The following is a 10,376-nucleotide window of genomic DNA, read 5'->3' as shown; positions in this document are numbered from 1 at the left end:
GTTGTAGTGAGATTTTTGCTTCTGGTATCCATCAAAGTTGAGTTGCATTTCTGATTAAAAACAATGAGCCCTACAATGGCAACTTTTCTGTAAAGGCTCAGTTCATCCTATCTCCCTCAAGCTATGAAATGATAAATACAACACAATGATAAATACTATAGTCTGCTGGAAAAATGGCCATGCCTCACCTTGAAGGAAATAACATTTTTTAAGAGCAATGAGTTCCATGTTTAGAAATGAACGTCTTTATCTTGCATGGTTTTGCTGTCTGTTCATTTCGTAGCTTAAGGCCATGTCAGGATTACACACAGAAGATGTGGGGATTGCTTTCACCGTGACTAATGTGCCTGATGGTAAATACCCTTTAATGGTTGGGATAATAAGGCTGCCATTTTTTCTGTCCTTGCTCTATAGTACCATTCATAGCAGCCGACAGACATTTAGCAAGTGAAATATATCCTAATTTAAAGCTACTTGGGGAGGGAAGCTTTATTTATCTGCTTAGGCTTGTCAGGTGTATAAAGGAGAAGCTGACTTTCTCAGGATGAGTAAAAGACAATTTTATTTCTCAAATTAGCCCAATGTGCTGTAGCCAGAAAATAAAGTTATGGCCTTCTTCAAGGGCTAGTCAAAGAGAAAGAGGAAGGGGGCAATACATATGTAAGGCGTGTGTGCACATATGTCCTTTCTATATGAGTTCATTGGAGATTTCCAGTGCTTTTACAGTCCTTCGCAAGGTAAAGAAATTGTAAAGAAAACAACAATCCGGTCTGATGTAATGCAGAAGTCAACAACTGCACTGGATAGAGGCTCCTCCCAAACTGACCCATTCAAGGTGGAATCGGGTGTCAAAAAGGGATTTGTTATTACTCCAAACTTATATTCCATCTTAGTTATTTATTATTTATCTCCTATATTTATACCCTGACCTTCTCCGAAAGGGGACTCATCGCTATGGTCCTTCATCTTATTGAAGAGAAGCTTCCCACTGGAGTGGAAATCATTTATTGGGCAGATGGTAAGCTATTTAACCTCAGCAGACTGAAAGCCAAAATCAAGGCCACAACAACACCTGTTATAGAACTCCAATATGCTGATGACAAACATAGTTTGTATGCATCTAGAAGAAGGCCTACAAACCACTCTAAACACCTTTGCAGAAGCATATGAGAAGCTCGGGAGATGGTTTATGCAAACTGAAGAGGCCTGCAGAACAATAGTAACCACATTTCATAGGGCTGGTCTAAACTCAAGACCTTTAGAAATTTGGTGGGTCAGTGAGTACCGCAAAGAACGTGCCCATGGATCAGCATATCCGGGATTGTGGCGCAGCTGGCTGAGTGTCAGCTGCATTAAGATCACTCTGACCAAAAGGTCATGAGTTCGAAGCCAGCCCGGGTTGGAGTGGGTTTCCAACCAATTGTGTAGCCTATTGTCGACCTTTGCAATCTGAAAGACAGTTGCATCTGTCAACATCCTTGCAGACAGCCAATTCTCTCACAGTTTTTCAAGTCGCTCCTGGCATGACAAAAAAAAAGTGGGTTATTGGATTAATAGGGATGGTCTGCTAAATTGGGATGCAAATATGTGCACATGGATAATTTATATACGAATAAATGCATGTGTGCATGGATGATTTAAGGTAAAGGTAAAGGTTTCCCCTGACATTAAGTCTAATGGTGTCCGACTCTGGGGGATGGTGCTGATTTCCATTTCTAAGCCGAAGAGCTGGCGTTGTCCATAGACACCTCTTAGGTCATCTGGCCAGCATGACTGCGTGGAGTGCCATTACCGTCCTGCTGGAACAGTACCTATTGATCTCACACTTGCAGGTTTTCAAACTGCTAGGTTGGCAGAAGTTGAGGCTAACGGTGGGAGCTCACCCTGCTCCCCAGATTTGAACCACTGACCTTTTGGTCTGCAAGTTCAGCAGTTCAGTAGTTATTATTATTATTAACTTTATTTATACCCCGCTAACATCTCCCGAAGGACTCGGTGCGGCTTACAAGAGGCCAAGGACCAACACATCAATAAAACAACAGTATAACAAATACAACAATAAATAAACTCATAAAGCAAATCAATAACATTAAAACAATAGCAATAAACATTAGACAATAACACCACGATGCATTTAAAACTAAGGCCGGGCCAAATGTAATGAATAAAATTTTAAAAAATGCTGGACATGACAGGTTAAGTGGATAGGTTTTTTGGAGATAGGTGCAGTGTGAAGACTTAAATCTCTAGTAAAGTGCATTTGGGACATGATGCTAGGAGTTTCCTATTCAGGGAAGGCACACCGGAACAGCCAAGTCTTCAAGCTCTTCCTAAAGACTGCCAACGTTGGGGCTTGTCTGATGTCCGTGGGGAGAGAGTTCCAGAGTTGGGGGTCTACCACAGAGAAGGCCCTGTCCCTCGTCCCCACCAAACGTGCTTGCGATGCAGAGGGAATTTATTTATTTATTTATTTATTTATTTATTTATTTATTTGGGGTTCTTGTACCCCGCCCTTCTCACCCCGAAGGGGACCCAGGGCGGCTTACAGCTGCAAGGCGCACTTAGACGCCTGCCACACAAAACAATCATCACAAAAGTACAACAGTACAAATTCCCACAATTCAGCATTATCCAATAAAATCAATAAAATGATAAAATCAGTAAAACAATACAAACCTAGAATCATGAGCAGGGCCTCTCCAGATGATCGGAGAGATCGTGTGGGTTAGTTTAACCCACTGCACCAAATGCACATATGGTATATGCTTGTTATAAGTGCATAAATGTGCATATGGGTCACATATATAAGTGCATTCACGAGTATATAATAATAATAATAATAATAATAATAATAATAATAACAATAATACTTTATTTATACCCCACTACCATCTCCCCAAGGGACTTGGTGTGGCTTACATGAGGCAGAGCCCACAATACATCAGCAAAAACAACAACAGCAATACAAAACAATATGAAACTCATAAACAAAAAACAGCAGTAAACATTAACAATAGAACAACAACGCATTAAAAACCTATGGCTGGGCCAAATGTAATAATTAAAATTTTGAAAAAAATAATGCTGAGCATGACGAGGTGAAATATATAACGAGGATAGAATTTCGGAGAGGAAAGGGGCGTGCAGACAATCCTAAATCATTGATGAAGTGCATTTAGGGACATATTGCTGGGAGTTTCCTTATTCTGGGAGGGCACACTGGAACAACCATGTCTTCAGGCTCCTCCTAAAGACTGCCAGAGTTGGGGCATGCCTGATGTCCTTGGGGAGTGAGTTCTAGAGTCGATTATATATATATATATATATATATATATATATATACACACACACACACACACACACACACACACAATGCACACTCATAACTACTTGTACAAATATGTGGAAATAAGTACATATTTTTGTGTGGCTAGGAGCCCCTGGTGGTGCAGTGGGTTAAAGCACTGAGCTGCTGAGCTTGTTGATCGAAAGGTCGCAGGTTCGATTCCGGGGAGCGGCGTGAGCTTTCGCTGTCAGCCCTAGCTTCTGCCAACCTAGCAGTTCGAAAACATGCAAATGTGAGTAGATCAATAGGTACCGCTCCGGCGGGAAGGTAACGGTGCTCCATGCAGTCATGCCGGCCACATGACCTTGGAGGTGTCTACGGACAACGCTGGCTCTTCGGCTTAGAAATGGATATGAGCACCACACCCCAGAGTCAGACATGACTGGACTTAATGTCAGGGGACTATCTTTTTACCTTTTGTGTGGCTAACATGCATATAAATCAGGCATGGGCAAACTTGGGCCCTCCAAGTGTTTTGGACTTCAACTCCCACAATTCCAAACAGAAGAATGTATGATCACATCCATCCACAAGAAGGAAAAGGCCCTACAGAACTCAAGAGGGAAATTTACACCATCGCATTGGAATGGCTCACTTTGCACTCTCCTCTCTCCTCCTCCTTCTCTCCTCCCCCCCCCTCCCCCCCCCCCGGTTCTCAGAATGGAACTTTCCAAGTTCGGAACCTCGCCTGCATGAAAGGCTCCCCCCCTTTTCGCGTGCAAAATGGAAGGAGCCGTTGCCATGGGGACGAGGAGGCGCGTTTGCTGCGCGTCCTCCAGGAAAGAAGGAAGATCAGAGGCTTGGCTCCTTCTTCCCTTCGTTCTCCCAGAGAGTGTGGACGAGACGGGTGTTTGTAGGGGTAATACTTCGCTGACCATATGGGCTACCAAAGGATCAAGGATTGGGTTGTTGTAGGTCTTTCAGGCTGTAGAAGCACTCTCTCCTGACGTTTCGCCTGCACCTGTAGCAAGCATCCTCAGAGGTTGTGTGGTTGTGTGTTACTATGACTATTCCTTATTTATCCAAGGTACATGACTCTTTGCATGAAAAACAAACCTCACAACCTCTGCGGATGCTTGCCACAGATGCAGGCAAAACGTCAGGAGAGAATGCTTCTAGAACATGGCCATACAACCCGAAAAAAACCTACAACAACCCAGTGATTCTGGCCATGAAAGCCTTCGACGGGTCAAAGATTGTTAGCAAGAAGGAGTTTAAATGCCTATTGATGTTATTACTATTGCTACTATGTTTTTGTTGTTACATTGTTGCTGTTGCTATATTGTTATTATTACTCTGTAATAATAATACTTGATGCTATAATAATACTTGATGGCACAGTGTTAAACTGCTGAGCTGCTGAACTTACGAATTGAAAGGTTGGAAGGTTTGAATCTGGGGAGTGGGGTGAGCTCCCGCTGCTAGCCCCAGCTTCTGCCAGCCAAGCAGTTGAAAAGCATGCAAATGTGAGTAGATCAATAGGTACCACTTCTGCGGGACAGTAACAGTGCTCCATTCAGCCTTTCTGGCCACATGACTTTGGAGGTGTCTATGCACAACGCCAGATCTTTCTTTGTCCCTTCTGAGCTCCTCTCTCCGTAACACATTCTCCCCCAGTCACACATTCCTCTTATCTCAACCAGGGTTTTACCAATTTTATTGTTAGCACATTTGGCCCGCCCCGTGTTTCATCTCTCTATCATGTTATTTTGAGACTGTTTATTTTATTTTGCCATTTCATGTGTTTATTTTGATGCTAATTTGTTTCTTTGAACTTTGCTTTGTTGTATTGTTATTGTATATAATGCGTGCAGATCCCAGTAAGGTGCTCTTTTGCAGCTGGCAGATGATAATTTTGTCAGCACAGATTGTGTTTAAGTGTAGGCCAAGGTCTTTAGGCACTGCACCCAGTGTGCCGATCACCACTGGGACCACCTTTACTGGTTTGTGCCAGAGTCTTTGCAGTTCAGTCTTTAAATCCTCATATCGTGTCAACTTTTCCAGTTGTTTCTCTGCAATCCTGTTGTCACCTGGGATTGCGACGTCAACGATCCATACTTTGTTTTTTAACACAATTGTGAGATCAGGAGTATTATGCTCCAAAACTCTGTCTATCTGAATCCAGAAGCCCCAGAGTAGTTTGGCGTGTTCATTCTCTGTAGCTTTTTCCAGCTTGTGATCCCACCAGTTCTTTGTCGCAGGCAGATGGTATTTGTGGCACAAGTTCCAATGAATCATCTGAGCAACGGTGTTGTGCCTCTGCTTGGAGTCTGTCTGCGCGATCTTCTTGCAGCAGCTCAGGATGTGATCTATTGTTTTGTCTGCTTCCTTACAGAGTCTACATTTGGGATCTATCGTGGCTATTATTATTATTATTATTATTATTTGTCCTTCAATAGGTTAAATAGCTTAAAACCCCCTCTAGTAAGTAATTCACTTAGAGCATAGTCAGGTCTAGGTTCTGTTTCAACAAAAAGAACTGGCTGAGCTACCTCTTGAGTATTCCCCACCTAAGAAAATAAGATAACTACAGTTAAAACATATCATAAATCACCATTAAAACCAGTATTATAACCATGTTCAAAGTAATAAACAATTTAAATTCTGTATGATGTGATTTATATGAATTTGGTATTTATAGCCCTTTGTTCAAAGCCAACAACAACAACAACAACAACAACAACAACAACAACAATAGTAAACGGTTTGGGACCATCCTACCTGCGTGACCGCATCTCCGTTTACGAACCCACGCGCTCACTTCGGTCATCCGGAGAGGCCCTGCTCGTGATTCCACCTGTGTCGCAGACACGTCTGGTGGGGACGCGAGACAGGGCCTTTTCTGTGGTGGCCCCCGACTCTGGAACACCCTCCCCAAAGATCTTAGACAGGCCCCTACATTGGCAGTCTTTAGGAAGAACTTGAAGACCTGGCTGTTCCGATGTGCCTTTCCAGAATAGGAAAACTCCAACACCAAGTCCCAGAAGCACTTTAGTAGAAATTAAGATTGCTGGCACACTGGACTTACCCTATAATCCTACATATCACCTGTCACATCAGCACTTTTAATCTGTACCCACTATTCTGGCCCGGCCCAGTTTTATTGTGTCTTGGTGTATTGTTTTATTGCTTGTTGGTGTTAATATTGCTTAACTGTTTTTGATTTGCTTTAGTTTGTGTTTTGTTATATTGTGTTTGAGGCCTTGGCCTTTGTAAGCTGCATCAAGATGCATCAAGATGCTAGCGGGGTACAAATAAAGATAATAATAATAATAATAGTAATAATAGTAATAATACGCTCTAGAAGGCTAGTAGAAACACAGCAAGGAGGGTGCCATTCAGGTCTTCCTGGGAAGGGAGTCCCAAAGGTGGTGGGAATGAGAGGAAGGTCTCTTCTGTTCATCTCAGGCTGATTTTGGAAGATGTTTGTTAGATGGCCTGGATCTAAGCCACATTCAGGCAGTCCCTGAGTTACAAACATTGGACTTACAAATAACTCATAATTAAGAACACCAGGAAAGGAGAGAAATCTATCCCTTCTGCTTAAAAACCTCCAGAGAAGGAGACTCCACTTTACTTCGAGGTATCACATTCCACTGTCAAACAATTCTTGTCATCAGGAAGTTCTTCCTAATGGTTAGGTGGAATATCTTTCCCTGTAAGCAGTCCGTTTGAATGCCTGTCTGAGATGAGGATGGCAGAGTGAAAACTGGCAAGGGTCCCTGTCCCTTTCATAATTGTGTAATAGGGGGATTTGGCAGATGTTTCTTGTCTTGCAACTAGGTAATAAGCAAAACTTCCTGAATTTTCCACTTCTGTATAGTCATTAAAGGGACAGGAGCCGTAGCTTGAAGACAAAACCATTTAGTAGTCAGAGCTTCCCATTGTCATATTTGGGGCAATAGTGGGAAAAGCTCTTCCTGATTTATTTTGTGAGTTACTCTACTGTTAACATTTATAGTGGCCTCTCAAAAGCCATGTATACTTTGTATATATGGGTAATAATAACTTGTCCATTGCTCTTTCCCCAACATCTTGCCCTATATGAGTTTAATGTATATCTGCAATTATACAAAAGCAAATAGAAATCTACAGGATAAGACTTTCTTTCTCACTTAATTTTGTCTCCATGTCAGAAAAAAAAATCCCTGCTGAATTTTATTGGTGACTCAATTGTAAAATTAGATAGAAACCAGCCACAAGAAAAATTAAGTGATTATTAGATTAATTGTGCTACAATTCTAGGGTCACAAATAAGCATTGTGAACCAAAGAATGATAGTTGGTTCATAGCAGAACTGGAACATTTGTACAAAAAGTCAAATTCATTAAGATTTTAGAGGGCTTCAAATCTTAATTCATTTTGTCATTATGTTTACTGGGTATATTTATAATATATACAATTAATGTGAACATAGTCTTTGAAGTTATATTAGGTATATTAGGTAGTTTTGAAAGAAGCTATATCAAAGATAGTATTTAATCATAACTTTGGTTGACACTGTTGCCCCCTAGTGGGTCAATCTGTTGTTTGTTCCTTTAAATGTGGTTGATTGTACTTTTAAAACGTTTTCAAAGCATAACAGGATTTGTAGTTCAATGTTTCTGTTGACTGCCAGGTTAGAAAAAACTAACAACTTATTAAGTTTTGTTAGTCTTTATGGGCAATTAGAATTAGTGGTATTATCGCTCTACTATTCTGTGTGAATCAACAGGGCCTGTGGCTCCTGAACGTCATGAAATGTGAGGTTCTCTTTGAAAGAAGAGTTCGTGGGAAACATATTTTAATCACCTCCCCCACTGAAATAGGTTTTGTTGGGAGGTGATTGGCTTGGGCTGCTAGATTAATAGTAATAACACTTTATTTATATTCTGCCCTATCTCCCCAAGGGGACTCAGGGTGGATCACAGTACACATGCATGGCAAAAACTCAATGCAGTTTTTTTGATAGACAGTACAGAGAAGAGAACAGAAAGGAAGTATGTTGTGTTTAAGTCCAGCTTTTTGGCACCTTGGAAGGTTGTGTTCGAATCCAGCCACAGGGGGGTGCTGTCACTCCATCCTCTATGACAAAGGGCCATCCTCCTTCCTTTTGGTTGCTAGGCATGTTTTGATCTTTTTCTTTATGGTGTCATAAAATACCTCCCCTCCTTGTTTCAGCGGTACCTAATTTCTCTATTTACAGCTCAAGCTGTTTTTGAACTGACAGTCGGGAGCTCTCACAGACCTGAGGCTTCGAACTGGCAACTTTTTCGTTGGCAGATCTTATCATTGCTGATAATTTATCAGCTGTCCCAAAGCTCAGTATTAGAGATGTGCTAAAGATTAGAGGTGAACTGGCATCCATAGTCAAGAGAAAGAAAACCAACCCAGTCTTAACATTTTAGTGTTTGTTTTTAAATAGGGGGAAGTGATTAATACTCCATTAAGTTATTTTTAAGGGGGGGGGGGATCTTTTGAATTTTCAGGGGAAAAAATGTTTTGTATAGCAGTACCTATTTTCCTCTAGATATGTTTGTACCAACCAAAGGAAATGTAATGGTGCTTGTTGGTATGATGATTTTGAAATCAGCAGCTGCTAATTCTACTGTGAGAAAAAGAAGGCTCTCTGAAAAGAGAAGAGACTTGAACTAAATTTAAATCTCATATTTTTGTCTTGCATAAACTGTTCTTGTAGTTCCAATAAGAGGTACTAATCTAGTACTAGAGTCCTACACTACGCACCATGTCAACTTTTTTTCTCTTTCTCCTCTTCTACCACAGCTTTCTTCTTTTCATTTAGTCTCCATAGTGTCTGTGTTCTTAATGAAGAGTCTATCACCTTGGTTCTCATCTCTTCTTCTCATTAGTCATTTCCTTATCCATATGTCTTCTATTGTAAGTCTGCCTCAGGGGGCATATTTTAATTTTATTTACCTAAGACAGACTGAGTTAGATTGATTTATCAATACAGATTCAGCATCTTTGCCAAAAGATTGATCTGTAGACAGTAGTGAATAATGGTTGTTTTGGAAACCCTGTGAGGTCAGCATCTCAGTTGAACTACATTATGATCTTTTACTGTCCAAGAGGTAAAGAGCTTGGTATTCAGTTGCACTGTGGTTAAGGAATACCAGCATGGTTAAATGGTGTTTGAAAGCATGGTTGCTTGTGGTCATGTATCTCCCTACAAGTTATCTGTCACTTTATGGCAAACCAATGAATTTCACAGGGTTTTCCTAGTTACTGACCACAGTATCATTCAACTATATCACCCCTGCCCTTTCCAACATTAAAAAAAGTTGCTCAGAGTTGTTTAGGGAACAATGCTTCTGCAATAGCAACCACTGTTTATTGTGTGACAAACATACTTTTCAGTTTCATGTAGACCAGTAGTTCTCAACCTGTGGGTCCCCAAATGTTTTGGCCTTCAACTCCCAAAAATCCTAACAGCTGGTAAACTGGCTGGGATTTCTGGGAGTTGTAGGCCAAAATGCCTGGGAACCCACAGGTTGACAACTACTGATGTAGATAGAGAAGGAGTAGGATTTTTGGAGGATCCTGTCCGTAGTTCATATGCTAGACATGGGACATTGTCTAACAATCCATACACTATAATATTGCATTGTTATATTACCAAGCAGCTGTGTTTGTTAAAATATACTTGCTGAGTGATTATGCTCCAGAAGATTTTAATCTTTTTTCCCTGGAAAGATTTGTCAAGCCCCTGTCTTTTCTCTTTTGAATATATTTTGAAAACATTTTAATAATTATGTTTCTATAAATCCTGGCTTGTTTGCTTTCTGCTTATGATATTTTTGTATTGTCTGGATTATATTGTATTTTCATTTTAATTCCTGTGTGAAAAACATATTTTGAAAGATGAGACTTAAATATGAAAACAATCTGTGCATTCAAAACAGTTTGGTTGTATATTCATTATAGAGCATCTGTTTACTTTCTTTTTCTTAAAAAAAATCAAACAAAACCACAACTCCCCCCCCCCAAATGATTACAGTAAAAAAACAAATTTCATAGCAACAGAGACAGC

At 40.6% G+C, this 10,376-nt stretch overlaps 1 protein-coding gene across 1 annotated transcript in view; it reads left to right on the top strand.

Annotated features, from left to right (window-relative positions):
- Window positions 1-4,076: 4,076 nt before the first annotated feature.
- Window positions 4,077-10,376, top strand: part of ZBBX (zinc finger B-box domain containing) — a 48,774-nt gene continuing 42,474 nt past the window's right edge. Inside the window, exon 1 of the mRNA XM_060767577.2 lies at window positions 4,077-4,205. The gene's annotated coding sequence lies outside the window, so the exon portion shown is untranslated. The remainder of the gene's footprint in view (window positions 4,206-10,376) is intronic.

Source organism: Anolis sagrei, chromosome 3 (genome assembly GCF_037176765.1).
Source record: "Anolis sagrei isolate rAnoSag1 chromosome 3, rAnoSag1.mat, whole genome shotgun sequence".
NCBI classification, from domain to species: domain Eukaryota; kingdom Metazoa; phylum Chordata; class Lepidosauria; order Squamata; family Dactyloidae; genus Anolis; species Anolis sagrei.
This window is presented reverse-complemented; position numbering and strand designations above follow the sequence as displayed.